Genomic DNA, 27,411 nt, shown 5'->3' on the forward strand with positions numbered 1-27,411 from the left:
TGGCTCCCACCCTTTCTCCTCTCGCCTCCCAGATGTGGGTGGGCGTGAAAACTTCCCACTCTTTCATTTGACAATTAAAGTAACTCAGTGGGCGTCTGTGCCAATAAATGGAGCTTATTCGGCTACTCCTTTATTTATTAAGCTACCCATGTTGAGATTAATCGCAATCGAATCGAATCCCAGACGGAACATCACGACCGAAATTCAATCTCTGAGTTTAAAACATAACTAGAAATCTCAACCATGTCAGCAAAATGCTGATATTTCAATCCGGAAGTCATCTTTCACTCTGAACTCTCATTGTTTGTATCAACAGCTCTGTAAATTCGCTTCTTTTGTTGAGAAATCAGCTTTGCTTTATTTTAAAAGTCAGTTTAATTTGAATGGGACTCTGAGCCTTGTGAAAATGGGGGCTCTGTCCCTGTTTCTCTGACACCTTTTTGCAGTTGAAGGGTATTCAGGGAGGGACTTCAGTCATAGTGTTTGCTCACCTTCTGATGGACTGGTGGACTGAGTTTAGCTTCTGATTACTGAAGGGAATAACAGTGTTGGATTGTTACTGCGGAAAGGGCGAGGTCAATCGAAGCATTTCCACAAAAATCTCTCAGTTGACAGAAAGAATTTAAAACTGCATGGAAGTGGTATGGCAGCACAGTGGTTAGCACTGTTGTGTCACAGCGCCAGGGTCCCAGGTGCGATTCCCGGCTTGGGTCACAGTCTGTGCGGAGTCTGCACGTTCTCCCCGTGTCTGCGTGGGTTTCCTCCGGGTGCTCCGGTTTCCTCCCACAAGTCCCCAAAGACGTGCTTGTTAGGTGAATTGGACATTCTGAATTCTCCCTCTGTGTACCTGAACAGGCTGCGGAATGTGGCAACAGGGGCTTTTCACAGTAACTTCATTGCAGTGTTAATGTAAGCCTACTTGTGACACGAATAAGGATTGTTATTATTATTTTATTTTATCATAATCTGTCTCGTCATTCATTTATCAGACCGTTACTTCCAAGTCATCCTTTGATCTTTTCTTCTTTATTCTCTCCTCTTGTGTTTCTTTCCGCCCTCCTCTCATTCGGGACATCTCAGGAAGAAGGGACTTGTCTCTTTAACCCTCCGCGTTATCTCTGTAACTCTGATCTCTTTTATATTCCTGACTTCCTCAACCCATCATTGGCAGTTATGCTTTAACTGTCTCGATCCTAAGATCTTCACCTCTCTAATCCCCCTCCCCCTGCCCCAACACTGCATTTAAGGCATCAGTATAAATTTGCCCAATTGACCAGGTTTTGGGGCAATTGCTCAGGGTGCCACGGTGGCACAGTGGTTAGCATGGCTGCCTCACAGCACTAGGGATCCGGGTTCGATTCCAGCCTCGGGTCACTGTCTGCGTGGAGTTTGTACGCTCTCCCCGTGTGTGCGTGGGTTTCCTCCGGGTGCTCCGGTTTCCTCCTACAGTCCAAAGATGTGCAGGTTAGGTGGATTGGCCATGATAAATTGCCCCTTAGTGTTTAAAGGTTGGTGGGGTTACTGTGATGGGGAATGGGCCTAAGTAGAGTGGATGTTTTTAAGGCAAAGATAGATACATTTTTGAACAGTAAAGGAATTAAGGGTTCTGGTGAGCGGGCGGGTAAGTGGAGCTGAGTCCACAAAAAGATCAGCCATGATCTTATTGAATGGCGGAGCAGGCTCGAGGGGCCAGGTGGCCGACTCCTGCTCCTAGTTCTTATGTTCTCTTTCAGAGAGTTGGTGCAGACATGATGGGCTGATTAGCTTCTTTCTGCACTGTAGGGATTCCATGATTCTATGTCCCCTTCTTTGACTCAGTGTTAATGTTCACCTGACTATGCTCCTGTGAAGTGCTTTGCCATGTTTTCCATAAGCAGACCAGGGGTTATGGGGCGAAGGCAGGAAATTGGGAATGATAAAACATATCAGCCAGACTAAATGGCGGAGCAGACTCGATTGGCCTATGGTCTCTTATGGTCTTATGTTTCACTTATTTAAGGTGCTAGATAAATACATTTTTGTTGCTGTATGGTATCCAGCATTCCACTCTGGAATGAATAGAAAGAAGAGTGTGTTTTTTACCCATTGTACTTCCCTATATGTTTCCTACAATTATGTTTTTTTTGTTCAGTACAGGATAAACTAACAGGTTTTTCACCCAAGGGCAACAGCAAGCATGGCCAGATTTCTGACATTTCAGCTTTTAGGAGGGAGAGAATGTGCAGACTCCGCACAGACAGTGACCCAAGCGGGAATCAAACCCGTACTCTGGCGCTGTGAAGCAATAGCGCTAACCACTGTGTTACCGTGCCACCGATATCCATCCAGTGTCAGTACCAAGCAAAACCAGGTCAGTTGGATGTGAGAGGGCAACTCCTACAACACCAACTCCACCTCAACCGTCTTAACAAAAGAGTTGCACCATCGTGTCATTCTTCAGCCCAACCACCCTTAACTCCCCCCCCCAAGTGAGACCCCAGCTGTGCTGTGTTTCCCACAATGATGGTGTCAACATTCCTTTTGATTATAATCTTTGAGTTCGACTTGAAATACGTGTTTGCGTGGGTTTTCTCCGGGTGCCCCGGTTTCCTCCCACAAGTTCCGAAAGACGAGCTTGTTAGGTGAATTGGACATTCTGAATTCTCCCTCTGTGTACCCGATCAGGCGCCGGAATGTGGCCACTAGGGGCTTTTCACAGTAACTTCATTGCAGTGTTAATGTAAGCCTACTTGTGACAATAATAAAGATTATAAAAATAAAGATTATTATGTTTCCAGAGATAGAATGCTCATGGGAAAACGTCATTTCACTCATTCAATTCATCCCACAACTATGTTCTGTGCATTGGATGCTTAAAAAGAGCATGTTTCCCGATACCCCGAAGTCAAGTAATCTGTTCCCTACTAAGCGAGAAAACTTTTGATTGAATCTTTTGACAACATTTAGTGGTAACTCCTTCCATGTTGTGGAGCTCGTGTGGCGCAGTAGGTAGTGTCCCTGTCTTTAAACCCAAAAGCTCTGAGTTTGAATCTCACCCCAGGACTTGATGGACTAGGAAGGTCTGTTCCAAGAGGCCAAACAGTTTGAGTATCAACCTGTAAATGCTTCAAACATAAATCAGTAGCAGAAGGTAAGAGTAGGAGAAATTCTTGGTCAGTTCTGTGGTGGAAAGGATTAAGAAGCCTCTTCATTGCTGTAGCACCCAGGATAGGGTGGAGGTGTGGACCTTGGGTAGGGTGCTCTTTCCAAGAGCCGGTGCAGACTCGATGGCCCGAATGGTCTCCTTCTGCACTGCAAATTCTATGATGACTCTATGATGACTCTAAAATGTGCATAAAAGTAAATGTTGCACAACTTGGACACCCTGAACGAACTGTTACATAATGGTAAAGTCGCCATAGTCCCAGATGTTTCCCCTTTGAGGGAGAGAGCTGACTGGTGGTGATTTAACCCGAGGGTCACCACACCTCAGGCGAGGTTCAGAAGGCGGGGCTTCATGAAGACCCTCAGCCGGTATTGGAATTGAAGCCACTCTGCTGACCTCACCCTGCATCACAAACCAGCTGCCTGGTTTAACTCACTATTACATACACCTTCCATGTTAGCTACACAGTGGGCCCTCTTTCAATTGTGATTGTTTTTCTCAACAAAATAATTTGACAATTATTTGGAAAATTTGCATTAACAGACAATCCAATATTTTACTATTGTGTCCATTTCCATTTGACCAATTCCATCCAAACTCCAAATTTTTCATCCTGCCAATGCTTCCTCTATAAATTGAATTGGATTCACCTGACCTGAGTCATTTTCTCCCAGAAGGCAGAAATATATTGGCTGCACCTTTGTTTGAAAATTAACAGCCTGAGGACAAAGCAAAAAAGGGTTGAGCGAGAAAACTGACACTTAAAATGAGCAGTATGTTTACCAGAAACAGAATTTAGAATATTTATTTTTTTATGTCTACCATTAGCTACAGATGATCCAAAATGAGCACCATAAAAACTGGTGAAAGTTGTGAAGTTACTGGTGATTTTGGTAATGGGAAAGTGATTCAGTGTGATTTATAGCTAGAAAATAAATAACTTCAAGAAATTCAGTGTTTCAGTCACCCTAATGCGGTGGGATGGTAATATATAGGTGTTTATGAGCCGTGTGTTGATATTACTGGTGGGCTGGTTTAGCACAGTGGGCTAAACAGCTGGCCTGTAATGCGGAACAAGGCCAGCAGCATGGGTTCAATTCCCGTACCGGCCTCCCCGAACAGGCGCCGGAATGTGGCGACTAGGGGCTTTTCACAGTAACTTCATTGAAGCTTACTTGTGACAATAAGCTATTATTATTATTATTATTATTCATCAGTGTGAGAAAGCGACAGAGCGAGAGAGAGTCAGCCCCCTAGCACGGGGGGAAGGCAATAACACATTTCCAATGTTCAGCTTAATTCCAAGCATCATCGACCCGACTGTGTTGAACAGCATCCAGCGACTAGATGCGGAATGTGGAACAGAGATGCCATAAGATCCTGAACATCTCTGTTAAACCCCCTGAAAGGGGTTTTTATTACTGCGTATGAAACATCTATCCCCCCCCCCCCCCAAACAATGCAGGGCCATTACAACAAAATCTTAAATCGCACTTAACAGTTGATAGCAATCAGTTCTTTGGCTTGAGCGAGGAATTCAGCCTTAAAGTGACAATGTGATTTGGAGAACTATGTTTATTGCCTTCAAAAATAATGCTTCCAGTGACACAGTAACTGTAGAAAATGAAAGGTGGGAATCAAACAATAATTTCCACAATTTCACTTCAATTCCCATTCAACGTCAGCTGTACAGAACAAAACTTGAAAAGGCCAGCAATTATAATCAGTTAACTTGCAGATCGGTACGTCTGCTAATTCATGCAGTGGGATTTGTACAGCCAAGGTCTGTTTCTTTTATCCCAGTGACTTCTTTTCTTTCTTTATCCCTGACTTGTTAATTTGACACGGAATGCTTAATAAAGCTAATTGCCACAGTCTTAGCTTTAGCATTGTCAAGGTGGAGTGCAGGGATATGAGAAACAGCAGCATCAATGTTCAGCAGTTAAAGCAACAGGTCAGGCTTTGATGATAGCTTGTTTTGGCAGTAATAAGATCTTTGGGGATCTCTATTCTTCTCAACAATTCCCTGCAGATGTTAAACTCAAGGATGCGTTCCCAGCTGCAATTGAAAGGGAAAATTTGAAATAGTTATTTGGCTTTAATAATTATTATTTTCTGTTCACTCTCCCTTTCCCCTATTTATTGTGAATCTTTTGTGGATTCCACAGCTTACCAGGAGCTGTGTATCTTTAGGTGAAGGGGGATTTCTGCTGTGGAAAGAGATGGGGTAGGGGCTTCTGATTTTCTATCTCCTGTTTCCTGCCTTATGCTCTGATGATCCTCATAGAATCATTTGGGAAAGAAGGCGACCACGCTGACTGGGAGCCTGGGCTAGTTTTGAGCATGCTCTTCAGCACCTCGTTCATCATACACGGGTCTAGATGCGCAATGCGCAACCATGGAAAGGGTTGGTTGCAAGACATTTGAGCCAAGCCTTTCTCAGCACCCATCATTCACGCTCCCATGAGTTCGACCAGCAGTGAGAACACTGGCTAATTTATTCCCTTCCCTAGCCCATGGGTGCCTGCAGCAGCAGGAGGACCACATGTTGCCCTCATTGAAACTTATTTATTTTCAAGTTGAACCATTAAATATTTAAGTAGGGTTGCTCCTTGTACATCAATATGGAATTGAAAGCTAGTCTCAGTAAGGGTGACCATGAAACTATTGATTGTTGTTTAAAAACCCATCTGGTTCACTAATGTCCTTTAGGGAAGGAAATCTGCCGTCCTTACCCGGTCTGGCCTACTTGTGACTCCAGACCCACAGTGATGTGGGTCACTCTTAACTGTACTCCAAAATGGCCGAGCGAGACACTCGGTTCAAGGGCAATTAGGGATGGGCAATAATTTCTGGCCTTGCCAGTGATCCCACATCGAATAAAAGAATAAAACAAATTCAGATCCAAAGCCTAATATGGTGCGATTGAGCCAAACTGGCTAATGGAGACTGGAAGGATCTTCTCCATGTCTAACCTATCAAATCCTTTAATAGTCTTAAAGACCTTTAACTGATCACCCCTCACCATTCTCTGGCTGCCGAGAGAAAAGAGTTCTGGCTTCTTCAACGTGTACAGACCAACATTTTCGTAATCTATAATATGAAGCACGGAGTCAGTTTAAGATAACAAACTGAGATTAAACTGTAAACATTTTCTGCTCCTCATTAGGAGTTCTTGGTTGTGTTTTTCGATATTCTGACTGAACTTTATGTGCTCAGTTGCCGGGTTTCTGACAAGATTAAGGTGGCGCAGAGATGATAGTTAATATATTGAACATTCGGTCCTTAACGGCCTGAATTAGATTCCTGCAGCTTTAGGTCATATATCATGGTAAACTTGCTCGAATGGATTCATTTGTTGGTAAATTGGCCCTTAGTGCGTTTAGAATTGATTGGAGTCATGAAAGGCAAACTCTGTCATGATTTAAATGGACAGCGAACATACTGAAAGATTCCTCCTGTTAACAAACTGTGATGACTCCAAGACTAGGAACAGGAAAACAGACAGTATTAAAGTTAAATTGGCTGCGCTAAAGGTTATAATCCACACGGGCTTTCTGTGGTAGGGATGACCCACTATCCCTGTGAAGTTTTTTTTTAACATTGTTTTTTTATAAATTTAGAGTACCCAATTATTTTTTTTTCCAATTAAGGGGCAATTTAGCGTGGCCAATCCACCCAACCTGCACATCTTTGGGTTGTGGGGGTGAAACCCACGCAGACACGGGGAGAATGTGCAAACTCCACACGGACAGTGACCCAGAGCCGGGACCGAACCTGGCACCTTAGTGCCCTAGGCTGCAGTGCTAACCACTGTGCCACATGTCACCTTTATCCCCATGGAGTTTGCAGATTATGAGCCCCCCCCCTCCCAAAACGCGGGGAGTGCAGGAGATGCAGGTATCGGAGGTGAACGTTTTAGGACGCTCCCTCCCATCCTGGGCCCTCCTCCGTCCCGCAGCCTTGCCCTGGACCAAACATCGTAAAGGCCCGACCCAGTGGCTGAAGGACAAGTATTCCCGTCGGGAATCTTCCTCGGAGTCCATGGAGGGGGAGCCAGGTCATTGTGGGGCTTGTGGTCACTGATCCTGGTGTAGCGCAACCCGCGGGTGAACCAGAGGTCCAGACGCCCAGGTAGAGATTACCACCAGCCCAGGGCCCTTACCTTATAAGGCCATAAGACGTAGGAGCAGAATTAGGCCACTCGGCCCATCGAGTCTGCTCCGCCATTCAATCATGGCTGATATTTTTCTCATCCCCATTCTACTGCCTTCCCCCCATAACCTCTGAACCCCTTATTAATCAAGAACCTATCTATCTCTGTCTTAAAGACAGTCAATGATTTAGCCTCCATTACCTTCTGCAGCAAAGAGTTCCACAGATTCACCACCCTCTGGCTGAAGAAATTCCTCCTCATCTCTGCTTTAAAGGATCGTCCCTTTAGTCTGAGATGGTGTCCTCTGGTTCTAGCTTTTCCTACAAGTGGAAACATCCTCTCCACGTCCACTCTATCCAGGCCTCGCAGTATCCTGTAAGTTTCAATAAGATCCCCCCTCATCCTTCTAAGCTCCAACGAGTACAGACCCAGAGTCCTCAATCGTTCCTCATATGACAAGTTCTTCATTCCAGGGATCATTCTTGTGAACCTCCTCTGGACCCTTTCCAAGGCCAGCACATCCTTCCTTAGATACGGGGCCCAAAATACTCCAAATGGGGTCTGACCAGAGCTTTATACAGCCTCAGAAGTACATCTCTGGTCTTGTATTCTAGCCCCCTCGACATGCAGGCAAACATTGCATTTGCCTTCCTAACTGCCGACTGAACCTGCACGTTAACCTGAAGAGAATCGTGAACACGGACTCCCAAGTCCCTTTGTGCTTCTGATTTCCGAAGCATTCCCCATTTAGAAAATAGTCTATGCCTAAATTCCTCCTTCCAAATTGCATAACATTTAGATGAGCCAGAGGGGAGGGTGACAGCAGCAGTTACAATGCGTGGCAACCCCCGAGTGGCCCCATTCAGGTTGCAATCCAAGTGAATGGACACCTGCTCGATATGGAGTTGGACACCGGCGCAACGGTCTCTGGATGTTTGACCGCATTAAAATGGGAGTTCAGACCCTGGATTTGACAACTATCCAGGCCAGGCTGGTTACCTACACGGGAGATCCGTTGGATATCGCAGACACTACTGTGGTTAATGGGCGCCAGTCGGTGGCCTCCCACTCATCGTGGTAAAAGGCCACGGGCCCAGCCTGTTGGGCTGCGTCACCGACAGTTGCAGTGGCAGCACGTTCTTCAGAGAAGTTCCAGCGGTTTGGGAGAGGTGTTAGGGAAACACCCCAAAGTGCTCCAATCCGGATTGGGGAAGATAAAAGGGGCCCTGGCCCCCACACAGGTCGACCCGGAAGCGCCGCCTCGCTATTTCCCGGCATGCCCAGTTCCCGTCGCCTTGCTGGAAAAGGTGGAGACTGAGTTTGGTTCGCTTAGAATCCTTGGGGATCATTAAGCCCGTCTGGTTTGCGGATTGGGCAGCACCGGTGGTACTGGTCATGAGGCCGGATAAATCGGTGTGTTTGTGCAGGAACTATAAGTTAACTGTGAACACAGCTGTACGATCGGACCGCTACTCCATGCCCCACATTGAGGATCTCTACACGAACCTTGTGGACGGGTGGGGGTATCCGTTCACGAAGCTCGATATGAGCCAGGCCTACTTGCAGCTTGAGTTGGATCCTGCCTCTAGCAGGTATGTCACCATGAACACGCACAGGGGCCTATACGAGTCTCCACGGCTCTCTTTCACCTCCGTAATTTTTGTTCAAAATATACCAACAATTATAGTGCATGAGAAAAGGTTGCTGATTGGTCGGCAAGTCAATTCGGCATCACTTTCTCATACAGTATAAATTGTTGCTCCTTTTGAAATTTGGCATTCTTGTATCTGTTCTGATGAGTGCAAGGCAAAAAGCTTCAACAGGATGTCTCTTTTTTCAGAAACACTGGATTGTGTAAATCCATCCCTTTCTAAAACAAAATCCAATCACTTGTACCTGTCACAAAGGCTGTGGAGTGGGCCATCAAAGATGTTAATGGTTACCGTGAACCTCATATTGTTCTGATTAGAGCTATCAGTTTAAATCTTCAACCTCTTCAGTTTCAGGCTGAGAACTACTCCTGACAGATTCCAATGGATCTGCATTTGCCGGGATCAATCAGGCGATTCTGATTTATGAACACGGTCTTTGAAGCTCTTTATTGATTTTCTCAACCGAAAAGCTTTCACAGATTTAATTTCAAAAAAGACATTAACTGTCAATTTTCACAGCTCCCAGGAGTAAACTTTGCATTGCATCACTCAAAAGGTTCAAACTCTGCATTCCACACAAAACAGTAGAGATTCAGGAGGAGGCCATGCTCCTTGCTTTTTCCTTTCCTCCACTTTCAGTCTACGACCTACTTCCCACATGCTCATGTCCTTCCTGTTATAACCTGCCTGCTTACCACTGGCTGGGAACTAATGGCAATCCCACAAATCTTTGGGAGAATGAGCTTCCGCAATGAGGGGGGCGGAGAAATCATTGGCAGAGACCCTGCATAAATAAAGCTGGCCAGTTTGGAACCAGCTAGAGAGGAGTGAGCAGCAAGGGAGTTTCTGCTGCTGTTGTGAATATATATATATGTTATTGTAAATAAATGTTATTTATTTCTATCCTTCAACTCGTGCTGGATTCTTCGTGGCCCTCACAAAACTTCCCATGTGCGTCCCTGGGTTGGGTGTGAACCGCTCCCGATCCAGATTCCCACTTCCCGCCAGGGTGGTCAGATATGCGATTATTCGCCAACTGAACTCCGCCTACTCAGCGCCGACTGGCTGTTGGGCCTCAGTCTTTTGTGCGTGGCACCTCTCACAGCTGGCACAGGAGGCCTAACGGATCCCGAGATGAGGAACCTCAGTTAGGTGGATAGGTTGGTGAAGGCGGGGCAGTACTCCTTGGAGAGGAGAAGGCTGAGAGGAGATTTGGTCGAGGTGTTCAAAGTCATGAGGGGTCGGGACAGAGTGGATTGTGTCATGTGAGAGTACCTTTAAGAAATGGGTGTTTATAAATGGGGGTGTATATAAATATCTGTAGTGAGAGTACCTTTAAGGAATGGGTGTTTACTACTGCAGTGATGTCAGAGAGTGGGTGGAGTTGGGTTTTCTGTCAACTTTTTACTTTCGTTTTAGGCTGTTTGCTGCAGTGTGTATTTTAGTTTTGTTTTCAGAGCTGGATAGCTGCAGTCACAGCCAGAAGGGGTAGTAGTCTCTCTCTCTGTAATCTAAAAACTGTAAATCGATCCTTTGGTGATTTAAAACTAATAACTGCTCTCAGTAGTGACTTTAACCTGAAGTGCTTCTGGTTTTGTTCTTAATTTTTTCATAGAATTTACAGTTCAGAAGGAGGCCATTCAGCCCATCGAGTCTGCACCGGCCCTTGGAAAGAGCACCCTACTTAAACCCCATGCCTCCACCTTATCCCCGTAACCCAGTAACCCCACCTAACCTTTTTTGGACACTAAGGGCAATTTAGAATGGCCAATCCACCTAACCTGCACATCTTTGGACTGTGGGAGGAAACCGGAGCACCCGGAGGAAACCCACGCAGACACGGTGAGAACGTGCAGACTCCACACAGACAGTGACCCAAGCCGGGAATCGAACCTGGGACCCGGGAGATGTGAAGCAACTGTGCTAACCACTGTGCTGTCCAAAAGAAAAGCAATAGCGTAAAGAGTTATGGGGCTATTGGGTATAAAAGACATTGATGCTTCCAATCAGCCATGATCGTATTTAATGGCGGAGCAGGTTCGATTGGCTGAATGGTCTCCTCCTGTTCCTGTGCCCCTGTCTATCCTCTCGGGTAGACACGAAGGATACGTGGCGCTATTCCAAAGGCAACCAGGAGGAATTTCTCCCCAGTGTCCTTGACCAATATTTACACCTCATTCAAAATTGGTCAAATGGATTCACCTTCTCATCATCACCTGATGCTGCTTGCTGGATCCTGTTGATTGGCTGCCGCAATTCCTTCACTACAGGCCTTCAAAAAAGATTTAACTGGCCGTAAAGCATTTTGGGGTAATGAGGTTGTGAAAGGCGCTATGTGAATGCAAGTTCCTACTTTTTATTGGCGGCGCAATGTGGGGTCCATTCACCTCTCTCGAGGCGATGAGCTCATCGAGAGTCCGCCGCAGTGTGAGGAATTCTTAATTATCCTTTCAATTTACAGTCTTATGGATGTTAAAAGGAAAGCTTAAAGGATTACTTAGTGTTGTATTCTTTGGGGGTTGTATCTGAATGATGGTTGCTAAGATGTTCACTGTATGTTTTTAAAAGGTTAACTTGAGTTCATAGAATAAACATTGTTTTGCTTTAAAAAATACTTTTCCATTTCTGCTGTGCCACACCTGTAGAGTGGGCCGTGTGCTCCCCATACCACAATCTAGTAAAGGTTGTGGGTCAGGTGAACTCCATGATACACTTTGGGGTTCTCTAAACCCTGGTACTCTCACATGACTATAGGGAGAAACTGCCCGCTTTGTTGGAAGAACCAACGGGAGTGGATTTAATGTGATTGGGAAAGGTGAGGGATTACTCCCGTTGGAAAGTTGGGATGAGCTCAAAGCTAGGAACAGGAAAACAGACCCATTAAAATTAAATTGGCTGGGGCAGCACGGTGGCACAGTGGCTAGCACTGTTGCCCCACGGCACCAAAGTCCCAGGTTCGATCCTGGCTCTGGGTCAGTGTCGGTGTGGAGTTTGCACATTCCCCCCCGTGTTTGCGTGGGTTTCGCCCCCACAACCCAAAGATGTGCAGGGTAGGTGGATTGGCCACGCTAAATTGTCCCTTAATTGGAAAAAATGAATTGGATACTCTAAAACATTTTTTTTTAAAATAAAATTGTCTGAACTAGCAGTAAGCAAACCAAAGTGGACATGCATCCATGCATTAGCAGGTAGTACAGAAACAGACCATTCAATCCAACAGGACCAAATGAGGAAAAACGTTTCTTATGCAGAGAATGGTTAGGATGTGGAATGTGTGAGTGTGGTGGAGGCAAATTGAATTGAGGCTTTTGAAAGGGAATGAGATAATCAATGGAGCAGGGAGCCAGGCAGTGTGAACCCAGGAGCCGAAGAGACCAGCCCCATCCTATTGTGTCCTGTATAATTACCAGCCTTTGCCTTTCATTAATAAACCCCACTGTTAATACAGGAAGCCTCAAGAGTGTTTCTTGAGACACCACATTGGCGATGAGGTGAAAGGTTCGATCGCAGCCCGCAGTACTTTGTGATTCAAGGGGGGAAGAAAGGAGCAATTGGACAAAGACAGAAGGATCAACAAGAGTCAGGAACTGTCAAAACGTGAGTGAAAATGCCTCTTATCAGTAAACTTGACCCATTTGACCAAGGGTCTGAAGATTGGAGCCAGTACATCGGACAGCTCCACTATCTCTTCACTGAGAAGGAGTTACGGGGGAAGACAAGCAGAAGGTGATACGTCAAACACTTTGTGGGCCCCAAACTTAGAATCTAATTGGGAACCTCACGTTCCCAGAGGCACCCAACTCAAAGACCTTTGATCAGATTGTCAAGTTGGTCAAGAAACACTTTAACCCGAGGCCCTTGACTATCCTCCAACGTTATAAATGTAACTCTGGGTTAGGGACCCTGTAGAGTCCATCTCAGCTTTCATAGCCAGGCTTCGTCAGCTCTCTAAGCACTGCAGGTTCGGGAATGCAATTAGTGACATGTTGCGTGACCAATTGGTTTGTGGAATCCATAACTTCAACATCCAAAAGAAACTCCTGGCTGAAACTACCATCACGTTGGAAAAAGCGATCAAGAAATGAGTGCGTCGAAAAAGGCGCCATTGAGTTCCAATGTGTGGCTGAAGGGTACGTCAATCAAGTTTGGGGTGGTAAGGCCACAAGATGCGCGCCAGGATCAACAGGCTCAGCAGAGAACCAGACACGGTCTTCGGGACTGGACCGGAGTCAAAGAATTGGGAAAAGAACAAGCCTTAGACAGGGGTGGACTGCTATCACTGAACATCCCCAAGAGAGCTGCCATTATCGAGAGTTTGTGTGTTTCCGTTGTAATCGTAGCGGTCATGTTCAAGCACTTTGCAGTGCAAGGCAGAAAAGAGGATGCCAAAAAATGCCAATGCCAAAAAACAACATCCACAATCCACGATGCCTCTGAACATAGTACAGAAGAGCTCTGACGAGGCGCACGCAATGAACTGTTTGAACGTAGTCCAGTTGAACAAGACGGCCCCAGTTGAAACTATCCTAAAGATAAACGACAAACCTTTGAAAACAGGAGTTGACACCAGGGCCTGGCTGACCGTGGTGGGTGGGGGGGGGCAGATTGATGTCTGCCCCCTATCCGTGACAGAGCTCAAACCACAGCCAAGCTTTCCACTTACACGGGGGAAATCCTTGAAAATCCGCGGGACCTCCACCACACCAGTGGCTTATAAATAGCAAGAGGCCCATCTACCGCTGGTTGCTGTGGAAGGGCACAGACCCTGCCCCATGGGAGGGGACTGGTTAAAGCAAATCAAACTCAATTGGCTGGAAATGTTTTAAACTTCCTTCAAGTTCTTCAAGACATCATAGAACATAGAACATAGAACATAGAACAGTACAGCACCGTACAGGCCCTTCAGCCCACGATGTTGTGCCGACCATTTATCCTAATCTAAGATCAACCTAACCTACACCCCTTCAATTTACTGCTGTCCATGTGCCTGTCTAAGGGTCACTTAAATGTGCATTCCAAACACCCACCACTCTCTGTGCAAAGAACCTACCTCTGACATCTGCCCTATACCTTCCTCCAATCACCTTAAAATTGTGTTCCCTCGTGACAGCCATTTCCACCCTAGGGAAAAGTCTCTGGCTATCCACTCTATCCATGCCTCTCATCACCTTGTACACCTCTATCAAGTCACCTCTCTGCCTTCTTCGCTCCAGTGAGAAAAGCCCTAGCTCCCTCAACCTTTCTTCATAAGACATGCCCTCCAGTCCAGGCAGCATCCTGGTAAATCTCCTCTGTACCCTCTCCAAAGCATCCACATCCTTCCTATAATGAGGCGACCAGAACTGGACACAATATTCCAAGTGTGGTATAACTAGAGTTTTATAAAGCTGAAGCAAAACCTCGCGGCTCTTAAACTCAATCCCCCTGTTAATGAAAGCCAACGCACCATACGCCTTCTTAACAACCCCATCAACCTGGGTGGCAACTTTGAGGGATCTATGTACGTGTACCCCAAGATCCCTCTGTTCCTCCACACTTCCAAGAATCCTGCCTTTAACCCTGTATTCAGCATTCAAATTCGACCTTCCAAAATGAATCACTTCACATTTTCAAGGTTGAACTCCATCTGCCACTTCTCAGCCCAGCTCTGCATCCTGTCAATGTCCTGTTGTAACCTGCAACAACCCTCAACACTATCTACAACTCCACCAACCTTCGTGTCATCGGCAAACTTACGAACCCACCCTTCCATCCTGAGAAGTTACGAGAGTGTCTTTCGCAGCAAACTAAGCTGGATTAAAGATGCTAAATGGAGCAAGGACCCGGGCAGTGTGGGCCCGGGAGCCGAAGAGACAAGGCCCATCCTATTTTGATCAGTGCCTGCATAATTACCAGCCTTTGCCTTTTGTTATTATACCCCTTTGTTACTACTGGAAGCCTCCAGAGCATTTCTCAAGCCACCCCCATCCCATCTAAAGGGGGGCCTCAGTCGGCTCGTTCATGATGCGGAGTGATGTTAGCAACAAGAGTTCAATTCCTGTACCAGTCCATGAAGACCCTGCCTTCTCAACCTTGCCCCTCGCCTGAGGTGTGGTGATCCTCGGGTTAAACCGCCACCAGTCAGCTCTCTCTCCCTCTCCTTCTCTCTCAAATGGGAGAGCAGCCTATGGTCCTCTGGGACTGTGTCAACATTAACATTTTTTTTAAAACCACTAGAATATAAAAAAACACTAGAATCCCAGGCAGCAAAAAACAAATCTGATTTATTCAAACGTTATGAAGGAGTCAGCAGTCTCGCCACTTTAACGAGCTCGATCATAAAGCTAAAGAAGAGTGAAAGAGGATGAAGAAAACATTCTTGGCTTTTTCACACACTGTGACATGCAAGAAGCAGCAAAGGGCGTTGATTCAGCTCTCAATTATTCAGTAGATCATTCAGTAGATCAATTATTCAGCGGTGGAATCGCCTGTGGGAACGGCAGAGAAAGCGAAGACATTTTCAGCCCAGGAATCATTAGTGTACCATATACTTCCGTTCACGTTATTAATGGTTGAATTTCTGGACAACTCAAGAGTGTGTTAATGGAGCATCAACAAAATACTACACTCAAGCCAATTAACTCCCAGAAATGTCATTACCGTCATCGCAAAGTTCAATTATTCCTCAAATCTGCGCAGGAATGAGTGCCTATGCTTCCTCATTAAAAACCTTCATGTTCTGTGCTGCCCAACCCAAAGACTGGCCCGTGGATTTGATGCTAACCATTTGACAACTGAAGTGTTTATTGAAACGCCTTCTTCCTCGAAATCATCCCAGGACATTTGTCAGTCCTCCTGAATTAATTTGGGGTGCCGCCTTCATTTCTCTCCCACTAGCAATGCATGAGGCAAGCAAATCATACGCTTCTGTTTGGTTCCATGGCTAGTCCTCCCTAAGTTGAGGGGCGACACTCTGTCACGGATGGCTGACCAGGACACTCCACCGTTCCTGCTACCTGCCAGAGGCATATCGGAAGGAAGGATTTACAAGTTAATAATCAACCTGCTTGGCTGTGTTACAAAACGCACCTTCCATACCCCCCAAGCCCTGAAGTGAGACAAGAGGCTGGTTGTGAGGTAGGGGCTCTACCCACTGCACCACAAGACCCCAAAACAATTTGAAACCTGTGGTTGTATAATTATAGGGGACATATGGACCAGGCATTATAGAGCTGTGCGTAGTCTGACTTGTTCATTTATTCGGCCTAATGGATCTAAATAGTTATTGGCTCATTCCCAGTCCATCACACAAACCTGCCTCCCATCCATTGACTCCATCTACACCTCCCGCTGCCTGGGGAAAGCGGGCAACATAATCAAAGACTCTTCCCACACGGCTTACTCACTCTTCCAACTTCTTCCATCGCACAGGAGATGCAAAAGTCTGAGAACACGCACAAACTGATTCAAAAACAGCTTCTTCCCCACTGTTACCAGACTCCTAAACAACCCTCTTATGGACTGACCTGATTAATACTACACTCCTGTATGCTTCACCCAATGCCGGTGTTTATCTAGTTACAATGTGTACCTTGCGTTGCCCTATTATGTATTTTCTTTTATTTCCTTTTCTTTTCATGTACTTAATGATCTGTTGAGCTGCTCGCAGAAAAATACTTTTCACTGTACCTCAGTACACGTGACAATAAACAAATCCAATCCAATCCAATCATCTCAGATTTATGTTGAGTTAACCACAGGAGAGGGGGAAGGGGACAGAAGGGGGGGGGGGGGAAAGAGGGAGGAGACAGGGAACAATAGAGGGGAACAAAAAGATGGAGGAGGCAAGGGAATGATAGCCGGAAGGAGGGCACGGGAAATGTCAACAAACTTGGCATCTACAGGAACAGAGTGCAAGGAAAATATGGGGGAAAGACGGGACGACCGGCTGGAGCGGAGGTGAACGCGGTACAAAAACGACAGCGAAATCCATCCGGGAGAAGCAAGTGACAACATCAACACCAGATCCATTCGCGTATTGCCCCCTGTAATTGTTTCCCCGGCACCCAAATGTACATCTACCCCCTCCCCCCACCCGCACACAAACAGATGCCTATTTAAGTGTTAAAAATAATATTGTCAATTGTACAGAGTTGCTGTTGTTGAGCTAGTGCGTAATACCAGTTATTTTATTTTATTTTTTTATGTGTGCTCTTCTCTATATATATATACACATATATTTTATCCTGTGTACATAACGGTAAATATACTTGTTCAAAAATCCAATAAAAAAACATTTATAATTAAAAAGGTTCACTGAGAAATTCTCCAGGGGTGTTTCTCCATATATTAGAGATAGACAGATTTTTAAGGGAAAGTTGGGAAAAGTGGAGTTGAGGATTATCACATCAGAACAGTCGTGAACTCATTAAATGGCAGAGCAGACCCAATGGGCTGAATGGCCTCCTTCTGCACTGTAGATTCTCTGATTCTATACTATGAATAGCGGAGCAGACCCGATGGGCCGAATGGCCTACTTCTGCTCCTATGCCTTATGGCTTTATGAGTTTAGGCCTCCACAAAAGCAATTTGTAATTTTATGCTCAACCTGGCTCAGGGGTTGCCGCCCAAACATGGTAGATTTCCAGAATAATTTCTGGGATGTGGACAACAACATAGCTCCATTGGCTTCTTGCGCTAACGCCCATTGAGGGTCCTGATGCTCCTCAAAGAATGCCACCGGTTGACGGCTGGCAAAGCACTCCCATTGACATAAGACCTCAAAACAAAATCCCACCCATTCATCTGAAATCCCACTGTCTCCACAGGAGCAGACTCCACACCCGGCAAACTGATGATCGCCCCACCTCTCGGTGGCTCTCCTCCTGGTTAATTGCAATCATCAACCTGGAAACTGACACGAGTGGTGAAGGCCCCAAGTTCCAACCTTCCGCAAAAAATCTGGATAACCCTCAACCGCCTGAGGATGGGCCAGAGACCAAGTGGCCACTTGAATGAACATGTTTTTCCTGTCTTCAAAGGGCAGGGCCCTATGTGTGAATATATTGTAGCTTTGAGCATGTGTAAGTGAGCCACAGACTGCAAGCTCGCCTGACCATCTTAAATCGGTTTTCAGTCTAATTCTTAGCACAGTCAAGATTGGTTAATAAGTGTTGTCCAACCACGGAGCCACATCTAATGTTGGACACTATGTCCTGAGTTCTGGACGGCACGGTGGCGCAGTGGTTAGCACGGCTGCCTCACGGGTTCGATCCCGGCCCCGGGTCACTGTCCGTGTGGAGTTTGCACATTCTCCCCGTGTCTGCGTGGGTTTCACCCCCACAACCCAAAGATGTGCAGGGTGGGTGGGTTGACCACGCTCAATTGCCCCTTAATTGGGAAAGGTTTTTGAAAAATGTTCTGAGTTCCGCAATCAAAGGCTGGTTGAAAAGTCGGTGCTTTACGTGTTACGAACAGCCGGAGGGACTGTTAATCCAATCCACCAGCTGATGGGGCGTACGGCCATCAAAATTCATATGTCTCATTATTCATCTGTCTGCTGGGAAGAGCGGGCGGAACTCTGTGAAAATGGGGCTATGTTTCCACGCCTGCGAGAAAGCGGGCGCGAATCACTCTGCATTTTCCTGGAGAAAACCAGGGGACACAACCCTGGAGATGATCAGCAAAATATTGATTCGGATTCGAAAAGTATTGCCTGATGGAAACAGATTCAAACATAGCCTTCATACAGGAACAGGATACAAGCTAAAAAGAGAATAAAAATGTTTAAAATAAATTTAGAGTACCCGATTCATTTCTTTCCAATTAAGAGGCAATTTAGCGTGGCCAGTCCACCCAACCTGCACATCTTTGGGTTGTGGGGGTGAGATCCATGCAGACACGGGGAGAATGTCCAAACTCCACACGGACAGTGACCCAGAGCCGGGATCGAACCTGGGACCTCAGCGCTGTAGAAAGAGAAAAAACATTCGCAGGAAAATGGGGAAAGAGTACACAAGCAGAATGAATTCATTCAGTAGATGCAAGAGAATTGGATTGTAACCTGAAGAGGAACAAATTGCAAAGCTTTGGGGAAAAGGTGGGGAGAACGGATACTAGTTGCCGTTTAGAAGGATGTAGAAGCCAGGTATTTCGAATGCAACTAGTATAGGTAAAAGATAGCTGTTTAAGCATAAATATTAAGCCCCAGTTTTAAATACCCATTTATACAGCATAATTCACTTTTACTGAGGTCCGTTGTTCTGGCAATTGCATATTTTCAAAGTCAGTGTGACATTAAAACAGCACAGTTGCAAGACAATTTGACACTGCTTGTGCTAATTGTCAAGGACAAGGACTGAATACCACAGCAACATGAAGGCACCATTGTTCACAATGCAGATAACAGCTAAGTCAGCAGAAGACCAGTTTTTGTTGGTCAGAATATCACATTCCATAACATGCAGACATGAAACAATTAAAAGCTAATGTTGCACATTGAAGATGGACGGCTTGCCATCAAATCAAATGTGTTTGAGTCTAACCCAAACCAATTAGGATTATATCGGGGTGTGATTAGATGACTTAAGACAGACATGAAAGTGTATAACTGAAAAGTTTCCGCCCGCCATTTTAGTGTCTTTGTGTTGTGTTGTGTGTGTTGTGTTCTGTTAGTGTTGTTTTGTAGTGTTTCTGTTAGTTTAGTCAGTTTTGTCTTTGTGTTGTCTTTCTGTTAGTTTGTTAGTCTGTGTCAGTCTGTTAGTGTACTTTTGACTTTGAGTTTGAGTTTAGCTGAAGATTAGGTCTCTCTCTCTCTCTCTCTTCATGTTTCATTGCCTGACTTTGACCTTTTAAAAGTTACTTTCGAGCTGTCTGCCTAAGTAAAAAGATAATATCTGTAATTCTCTGAAAGCTTTGAATTGTCTATGAATTGCCTCTTAAATGACTTACAAAGTGTAATCAAGGAACTACAAATAAAACAATTCTTACTGGCACCTGAGAAGTTTTAACGTAAATTTCTGCTGAGTCCCAGTATTCGCAAAGTGCTACTGCTAACCGAAAAGTAGAAATAATATAAATTCCTTCAACTTTACACCGTCGAATAATACTAGGAATCCAAAACTTGGCGTAGTCCCAAAATATTATAAATCATTCAACTTATCGTATTGCGCCAGGACTTTGCTTCCCCCAACTTGGCGTAGTTCGGCAAGTTAAGATCCCTTCAAATTAAAGATTCTAACAATTGGCGAGCCAGTCAGCTGGGGGAAGTACTGAGGACGACCTTCGGAGGCCCAGGTGACGACGGAAAGCTTCGAAGATAATCGGAGGAGGTCCGGAACCTTCGGGAAACTTCGGAGATAATCGGAGGAGGCCCAGAAGACAGCCGGAACCCACGTCTAGACTAGGGTAAGAAATATCTTTTTCACCCATTTAAAGTCTTAAAGCCACATCAATCAGTACTTCGACCCTTGAAAAGAACATTTTTTATAGACTGTGTTAAATAAATCAAGTGCCAGTCGGTCAGACTAACGTAGACGTGACTGGAAGATTAGTCACTGCAGTAACTAAAATAAAACGGGACTGAAAAAATAGTCACAGCAGTCAGCGATCAAGAAAATTTATGGCTGATCCAAATCAAAGTGTAGATTCAGAGCCTTTAGCAGACAGAAAATTACTCCCCACTACATCCAAGGGGGGGTGCTGGAATACCAGATGTTTCTGTTGAAGGTATGTTGGGGGATTGTAGATCTTTCACTCGTAGACAATTTGACCTATGTGAAACCTCAAAAAAATTTGAATCAAAGTATGATATCCCCAGAGGACAGTGGTCCTTCAATAATATCAAGAGAGCATGGGGAAAATGCACACGATTACATGGTGCAGAACGTGTAAAATGATCCCTGGTAATTACGGGACAGATACACAGTCAGCAAGAGATCATTATTAAAAATAAAAGTGATCATCCGCTTCAGTCCACTAAAGACCAACTAAGTGCAGTTCTTGAAAATTTGCAAGGTGCAAAATCCAAACTTGAGCATTATGATGAAATTAAAACAGATTTGCAAGTTGCAAAATCCAAACTTGAGCATTATGATGAAATTAAAACAGAATTGCGAGATGCAAAATCCAAACTTGAGACAGATTTGCAAAACAAAACCTCTGAACCCCAGCAGTTATCTTTTCAAATAACAGAATTCCAAAATCAAGTTTTTGAAGTGGAGTCAAAATACCGACAATTGCAATTAAAAACTGAGCAAATTGAACTTGAAAATTGCAAGTTAATGAAAGAAAGATGTGTTTTAGAAAGGGATATAAACAACGTAACTGAACACTGCAATTCTTTGACAAACAGGCTTTCTGTGCAGAAAATTGAACAAACTCAGAAAGCAGCCCAAGCACCCCACCTAGTGGCACAATCGGCAATTGCACAGCCGAGATCAATTGTTAAAAATAAATTAGTTCCTTTGTCAGATGAATCAGACGAAGATAGTTTTCCTACAATACAAAATACTAAAGTAATTCGACTAGCCCCTTTAAAACGCAAACGGGTTAGAGTTGGAAGCAAAAAAATAGAAGAAGATGGTGAAACTATCACTAGAAACATATTTGACCATTTATGTTCATGAACAAATTGATCCTTCAAAAATTGATGAATGGTCCAAAGATCTTCCACACCCTAAAAAGGGTGGTATGACCACATGGGATGGAATTCGCAGATTACAATCCATTTACAGTCTACACCCATTTGATGGAGTACAAATTCTGACTATCATGCTAGGTACTCGTGTAATTTCAACCCTTAGAAATGAAGTAGAAGTTGCCCTTGGAGATGATTTGCAAAATTTAGAAGCTGGTTGGCTAGCAGTCAAGAATTGGCTATTAAAATTTCGCCCCCCGTGGACAAATTGGTCTAAGATCACATCTTGCATTCAAAAAAATAATGAAGATGTTCAGGATTTTGAGGAAAGATTTTTACATACTTGGATGGAATATTCAGGGATGACACTCGACCAGGAAAATGACACATGGGATGCAAGCACTTTAAGTCCATTAAAAACGGCTTTTATAGCCGGTGTTAAACCTGAAGTTTCTACTGCCTTGAATTTGGTTTTACCAGCTTGGGCCACAGCTGGCACATACCGAGACATAGTTGACCGATGCATTCAGATAGATCGTGGTTTGCACAATCAGGCAACTTTTAACACTGCAGCTGCTCAAATGCAGCCTATTGCTCAAATCCAGCCCATGTTACCTGCTGCTCCAGCGGCGGCTGTTGCAGCACCTGCAGGAATATCAGCAGTAACTACAATTTCACCACCAGTGCCAGAGCAAACATGTACCCTTGCTCCATTAAAATCATGTAAGAAAATACCACAATGTCTTTTCTGTGGTAGAGTAGGACACTGGATGGCAAAATGCTATCAAAAGCAACGGATGGATTCGAGAGATGATAATGAAGTAGACAATGTTCACTACAATACATTTCCACCTCGTGGTCAACCATGTAACACGTACCAACAAGACACACCCAGTATGGCTTCTGGTCAGCACCACTGGCTAAGCAACTACAAAAGCAACATGGTTTGCTTTTACAGTTAATCAACAACAGTATCATAATAGCCCAACTGTTTACCACATGGCTTTACAGAATCATCTCAGGCAACTGCCTGTTCGGCCTTCCACCATTATCCAATATGAAGATGATGTTCTGATAACCTCCATCAATAAAGATGATCATGACAAAGACTTACAGGTGGTCTTGAACCACCTCAGTACTAACAGTCACAAAGCTAGCTTTCACAAAGCACAAATTGGCCAGAAAGAAGATGTTTACTTGGGACAGGAAATTTCCAAAGGAAAAAGGGAACTTACTCAGAACAGAATGGCTGCCATCAAAGCAACTAAAGAAACCTCAATGTATCGCTAAAAAGTTGCCAAGAACTGTCAACTTAAGAAAAATGTCATTATTCTGAACGTTGCTTTATTAATTTAAAGAAATTAACATATCTTGTTAGCTGTGTTTCCTTTAACAGAATCAACAAATTCATCTACAGAAAATCAAGATACAGCACAAGATTGGTTCAGTTAAATATTTAATAAGTTATTGTATTTGATATTTTAAAATAAATGTTTAAAATTAGTCTGGAAATTAAAACTTCAAACAATGTGGAAGTTGGTTTTTTAAATAAAAAAACCAACAACTTTGATTAAAAGCCAAAAGAACAGATCGTTCAAAGACATTGATAACGGGAATTTGGCAGCAATCCAACTTTTACTCCCAGTCCATTTGAGTGACAAAAAAAAAGTTTAAAGATGCGGATGGCATCATTCCAAGCTATACGCCTCTTTTTGTCTCTGTAAGAAAATTAACACCTTCAACAAGCTTTTGTGTATAATCCAGAGGATGTTAATTTTGATAATCATTTTACCATTTATCACTAGATCATATGTTCAACTTTTATTGTATAATCATTTTATTTGTATACATGAAGTTATTATTAATTGTTTATTGCTGAATTATGTAACCATGATATTAAAACTGGCCACTGTTATTTATATTGCTTTATTGTTGTGTAAAAGAAACACTACGTACTGTTATGTTTGGCCAAAAATCTTGAATGAAATATATATATTTTTTAAAATGATATCAATTTTCAATCAGTATATCAATGTTAAGATCTGTAAAATGTTAACCGTAGTATTACAAAATTGAATGACACTTGACTATGTGCTAGCTGAAAAAGGTGGCACCTGCGCCCTGATTGGTGCAGAGTGTTGCACTTTCATTCCCGATAACTCTAAAGAAGTTAAAGATTTGGCATTACATATCCAAAAAGAAATCAAAAAACTTGATCCACCCCAATTTCCCTCTCTCTGGGATAAAATTTGCGGGTGGTTTGGACACACTGGAATGTCCAGAATAAGAATAATCCTATTCTCCTGTGTAGCTGTATTCATCATTTACATAACATACCAATGTGATCAAATTTGATTAATTTATTAATTACAATAATTATTTTGAAATGCCTGTTGCAATGTTAAGTGTCCATTCTATTGTTTAAAACTGTAGTGACAATATGAATGAGTTATTCTTTGCGCTTTTACCTATCCTATCGCATTAATGATGTCTTTTATCTTATGGTGATATATCTCAATTAATTTTTCGATTTATCAAAGGGCCAACTGTAGAAGCCAGGTATTTCGAATACAACTAGCATAGGTAAAAGGTAGCTGTTTAAGCATAAATATTAAGCCCCAGTTTTAAATACCCATTTATACAGCATAATTCACTTTTACTGAGGTCCGTTGTTCTGGCAAATGCATATTTTCAAAGTCAGTGTGACATTAAAACAGCACAGTTGCAAGACAATTTGACACTGCTTGTGCTAATTGTCAAGGACAAGGACTGAATACCACAGCAACATGAAGGCACCATTGTTCACAATGCAGATAACAGCTAAGTCAGCAGAAGACCAGTTTTTGTTGGTCAGAATATCACATTCCATAACATGCAGACATGAAACAATTAAAAGCTAATGTTGCACATTGAAGATGGACGGCTTGCCATCAAATCAAATGTGTTTGAGTCTAACCCAAACCAATTAGGATTATATCGGCGTGTGATTAGATGACTTAAGACAGACATGAAAGTGTATAACTGAAAAGTTTCCGCCCGCCATTTTAGTGTCTTTGTGTTGTGTGTGTTGTATTCTGTTAGTGTTGTTTTGTAGTGTTTCTGTTAGTTTAGTCAGTTTTGTCTTTGTGTTGTCTTTCTGTTAGTTTGTTAGTCTGTGTCAGTGATGTAGTGTACTTTTGACTTTGAGTTTAGCTGAAGTTTAGCTCTCTCTCTCTCTCTTCATGTTTCATTGCCAGACTTTGACCTTTTAAAAGTTACTTTCGAGCTGTCTGCCTAAGCAAAGAAAGATAATGTCTGTAATTCTCTGAAAGCTTCGAATTGTCTACGAATTGCCTTTTAAATGACTTACAAAGTGTAATCAAGCAACTACAAATAAAACAATTCTTACTGGCACCTGAGAAGTTTTAACGTAAATTTCTGCTGAGTCCCAGTATTCGCAAAGTGCTACTGGTAACCAAAAAGTAGAAATAATATAAATTCCTTCAACTTTACACAGTCGAATAATACTAGGAATCCAAAACTTGGCGTAGTCCCAAAATATTATAAATCATTCAACTTATTGTATTGCGCCAGGACTTTGCTTCCCCCAACTTGGCGTAGTTTGGCAAGTTAAGATCCCTTCAAATTAAAGATTTCTAACAAAGGATGAGGGGGGATTTTATTGAAATGTACAAGATACTGCGAGGCCTGGATAGAGTGGACGTGGAGAGGATGTTTCCACTAGTAGGAGAGACTAGAAGCAGAGGTCACCATCTCAGACTAAGGGACGATCTTTAAAACTGAGACGAGGAGGAATTTCTTCAGCCAGAGGGTGGTGAACCTGTGGAACTCTTTGCCGCAGAAGGCTGTGGAGGCCAAATCACTGAGGGTCTTTAACAGAGATAGATAGGTTCTTGATTAATAAGGGGATCAAGGGTTATGGGGAGAAGGCAGGAGAATGGGGGATGAGAAACATATCAGCCATGATCGAATGGCAGAGCAGACCCGATGGGCTGAATGGCCTAATTCTGCTCTTATGTCTTCTGGTATGCAACACCTTCATTCCTCATAATGGTGAACACAACAAAATAAAAACGAGGAACCAAAACATCGTTGGAAGTGGCAGAATTTATGGAGCAAGACTTGCTTTTTATCAAACTGTCACGGTTATGAACCCAGTGCTGAAACTGTTGCCATGGCAGCATTGTAGCAGCATATTAAAAGCTCTTGCAAACCTCCTCTGCTTGATACTTCAATGCGATTATAAACACATTTGAAAAGGATATTTATACATCAGAATCACAATCCACATTTACAATGCCGTTGTCTGTAACCTGCTTCAATTGTGTTGGTTCTGAACTTGGATGGTCACAACCTGATCAAATATTGTATGTTTCTCGGTTGCTATTACTCAAGGACATATTTCAGATGTAGAACATTGTAAAGGACACTGCCATTGAGTGATTCCCAGTGAGACTGGTCAGCAGATGCTGGTGTATCTTAACTCCTCTCAAAATCCCAAAGGGGAAACTGATAATTTTGTTTGTTTATTGTCACATGTACCGAGGTACAGTGAAAAGTATTCTTCTGTGGGCAGCTGACACTGATCATTTAGTACTTGAAAATAATATAAAATGTTCCGGTTGCGGCGATGCGCTGCTAAGCCGCACGTTTCGGCACCTCCCGTTCTAACGGACTTTTGGGCTCTTTTCGGGAGCCCCAACGGAAATTTTTTCAGACCAAACCCAGAAGGAAGAAGCAAGATGACGGCGGACGGACAGGGGCCGGACCAGCAGGAATTCCTCCGACGGTGTGTGGAGGAACTAAAGAAGGAGGTGCTGGCGCCGATGTTATTGGCAATCGATGGACTGAAGGAAACACAAAAGGTCCAGGCGATAGAGCTCCGTGGAGTGAAGGCAAAGGCAGCCGAAAATGAGGATGAGATACAGGGCCTGGTGGTAAAAATGGAGACGCATGAGGCGCTACATAAGAGGTGTATCAAAAGGCTGGAAGCCCTGGAGAACAGCTCGAGGAGGAAGAACCTACGGATTCTAGGTCTCCCCGAAGGAACAGAGGGAGCTGACGTTGGGGCTTATGTGAGCGCGATGCTCCACACACTAATGGGAGCTGAGGCCCCAACGGGCCCCCTGGAGGTGGAAGGAGCTCACCGGGTCCTTGTGAGAAGACCAAGGGCGATCATGGTGAGATTTCACCGCTTCACGGACAGAAAGGCTGTTTTGAGCTGGCGGAGTAGTAGGTGGGAGAATGCGGTGATACGAGTGTATCAGGACTGGAGTGCGGAGGTGGCGAGAAGGAGGGCGAGCTTCAATCGGGCCAAGACGGTGCTCCACAGGAAGAAAATAAAATTTGGGATGCTGCAGCCGGCGCGATTGTGGGTCACGCACCAGGGCAAGCACTATTACTTCGAAACGGCGGATGAGGCATGGACCTTCATCCAAGAAGAGAAACTGGACTAGAACTGAGAGACTGATGTTGGGGGGGAAACAACGAGGTTGTGGTACAGAAGTGTAAATTGGGGAATGGGAGGTTTATAATATTGAAACGATAGATGGGGAATCTCTCTCCTCTAGATGGGGGGACACGGAGAAATGTGGGCGCCGGTGGAAAAAGGGACTGAGAGGGGGGATGGGGAATGAGGGAGCTGCGCATGGGGGCGGGGCCGATAGGAAAGGAGTTTTTTCCGCGCTATAGAGATGATGGCGGGAAGATAGGCACAGGAAGGAAGAGAGCCCCACAGGGGAGTCAAAGAGAGAACGGGGGAAGCCGGGGTCAGTTAGAGTTAGTTGACTTTCGGAAGCATCATGGGGGGAGTAACCATGCTAGATGGGGATCTAGCGGGGGG

At 44.2% G+C, this 27,411-nt stretch overlaps 1 long non-coding RNA gene across 1 annotated transcript in view; it reads right to left on the reverse strand.

The window, feature by feature from the left end:
* Nucleotides 1–15,224: 15,224 nt before the first annotated feature.
* LOC140404274 (uncharacterized) overlaps nt 15,225–27,411 on the reverse strand; it is a 30,909-nt gene continuing 18,722 nt past the window's right edge. The window contains exons 2-3 of the long non-coding RNA XR_011938478.1: nt 18,739–18,900; nt 15,225–15,420 (exon numbers count right to left, since the gene is read on the reverse strand). This is a non-coding gene — a long non-coding RNA (uncharacterized lncRNA). The remainder of the gene's footprint in view (nt 15,421–18,738; nt 18,901–27,411) is intronic.

Source organism: Scyliorhinus torazame, chromosome 30, assembly GCF_047496885.1.
Source record: "Scyliorhinus torazame isolate Kashiwa2021f chromosome 30, sScyTor2.1, whole genome shotgun sequence".
NCBI lineage: Eukaryota > Metazoa > Chordata > Chondrichthyes > Carcharhiniformes > Scyliorhinidae > Scyliorhinus > Scyliorhinus torazame.